Source organism: Silene latifolia, chromosome 4, assembly GCF_048544455.1.
Source record: "Silene latifolia isolate original U9 population chromosome 4, ASM4854445v1, whole genome shotgun sequence".
Classification (NCBI taxonomy): Eukaryota; Viridiplantae; Streptophyta; class Magnoliopsida; order Caryophyllales; family Caryophyllaceae; genus Silene; species Silene latifolia.
The window spans coordinates 61016812-61019149 of NC_133529.1; the positions used below are offsets into that span (position 1 = coordinate 61016812).

At 39.0% G+C, this 2338-nt stretch overlaps 1 non-coding gene across 1 annotated transcript; it reads right to left on the reverse strand.

Annotated features, from left to right (window-relative positions):
• Positions 1-2026: 2026 nt before the first annotated feature.
• On the reverse strand, positions 2027-2134 carry LOC141654417 (small nucleolar RNA R71). The gene has a single exon (XR_012547978.1). It is a non-coding gene; the product is annotated as a small nucleolar RNA R71 (small nucleolar RNA).
• Positions 2135-2338: the final 204 nt, after the last annotated feature.

Consider the following 2338-nt stretch of genomic DNA (forward strand, 5'->3'; position numbering starts at 1 on the left):
GCATCCAAAAGACGCCCGTCTTCTCCCAAAGACGCCCGGGCCCAGACCACCGAATCCGCCCGTCCCGTGCCTAAGACGCACGGATTCCAAGGCAGCGCAAATTCGTTTCTTCAAGCTTCAAAGAAAGATGCCCATCCTTCTAAAAATACCGGCGTTTCCTTAAGTAGGGACTTAATCGTCATTTAAGCCCTTCGTTAACCCTAATTCCTACACCTAATCTCCACTATAAATACCCCATTAGTCTAATTGGAAGAGGATGTTCTTCTTAACAATCTTTAGTGTAGTTAATATCAATCAAATCTCTCTTTAATTTTGTAAACAACAATTAATCAAGTTTTAATACAAGTTTTATTTCCTTAATCTCTCTCTTGTTCATCCTTTATTTTGGGTAATTGAAGATTATTTGGGTTATTATTGGGAGATTGACAACCTCTCAATCAAGCATCAAGTACTTCTTTTATTCTTGCTTTATTATTGGAATCATTAGTAGGTATAATTCTCTTAATCCCTTTTTAATTATTGTTAATTACTTTCATTTATTCATCATGTTTCACTTTGTTGGTATGATTGACAACCCTGCTAGCATGTTCAACATGATAATGAGTGAGTAGTCACCTAGCTAGGGTTAATGGGTAATTAGGGGAAACCAACATGGGGAATGATTCATGCTTAAATTAGTATGCTTTCATGGTTTATTTGCTTGCTTGTTTTGATCTCAACTCATGCACATGTTATGTTTGATGAAATGCGAGCCTATGAATCCTTGCATTTTTTACCCATCACCTATCGTTTCAATGAGACTTGTAAGACATAAACCAACTCGAGTCTCATTAGACCATGCATGTTGTTGAGTAGGAAAGACTAAGTCGATTTGTAGGTGTTGTACAATCTAATCGATTCGGCTCCGGGACCCAAACTTTCCTAGGATTGTAAGATATAACCCAACTCAATCCATCACAACAATAATTGCTTGCTTATAATTTGAGAACATGTTTGTATGTTCAATTCCCATGATTCCCCTATGATCCCATGACACCCTAGTGCTTTTTATCAATTGTTTACAACCCTTTTAATTCATCTTGCTTGTTTACTTTCATTGCTATCTAGTTTAGTGACCTTCTACATCAAACCCCAATTGTGACACCCCTAAGACACCACTACTTGCAATAGAAATCTCATCTCAATTCCCGTCCCTTGGGATCCGACCTTTACTTGCCTATTTACTAATTGTTGAGTTGTTTGTGAAGTTATAAATTGTGTTTTGGTCTAGGTGCTCCTAACGACAAGTTACTGAAAAGATTTTGTCCCGACCAAAAATGGCGCCGTTGCCGGGGACGGTGTTAACTTGATTTAGATTTTCTTACATTGTTATTAGTTGTGTCTTTCTTTGCCTTGGGGAAGTAAAGCTCCTCAAGGGTTGTTCTAATTATTTTCGAGTTGTTTGATATTTTGCATGTCTAGAAGGTCACAAGGTGACTTGTTACCCTTTGATCACGAAATTGAAAGAACTTTGACAACCAATAGAAGATTTGCTAGGAGAACTTTGAGAGGTGTTAGTGAGGTTATTCAACCAAATACTATTGAGTTCATCAACCCTTTTGCAAGAGAAGGTGAGGAGAACCCAACACAAAATCAACCACAAAATCAACCCACAATGCCTAAGTTTTCATCACATTCCGTACCAACCGAGGAGAACCTACCCAATGGTACTCCCACACCACAACATCTAACCGGAAATGTTATTGCCAAATCCGCATTTATCCAATTAGTCGAAAGAAGCCAATTTGGGGGGATGCCTAGTGAAGACCCTCATTCTCATATGGAGGCTTTTTGCGATTATTGTGATGCGATTTCTCAAACCGGTGTAACTCAAGACCAAATTCGATGGGTCTTATTTCCTTTTTCTCTAATTGGCACCGCCAAACAATGGTTAAAAGGCCTTGATAAGGCCACTCTCGGAATTGATTCTTGGAAAAAATTGGCTCTAGCTTTCTACAAAAAGTTCTATCCACCGGAAAAGACTAACATGCTAAGAGCTCAAATTACGGGTTTTAAGCAAAGGGATGAAGAATATTTGTATGAAGCTTGGGAGCGATTCAAAGGAATTTGTCGCTCATGTCCTTATCATGTACTTAGCGAGTGGTTCTTGGTACAATAATTTTGGAACGGTCTTTATGAAGATTCAAGGAACATCCTCAACATGGGATCGAATGGGATGTTCACCGAAGTTGATGACAATCAAACTTGGAACAAAATTGAGGAGATGGCGGTCCATAACTCACAATATAGTAGACCTCGCAAGGCTACTAGGGGAGGAAAGCATGAAGTGGACGCCGTT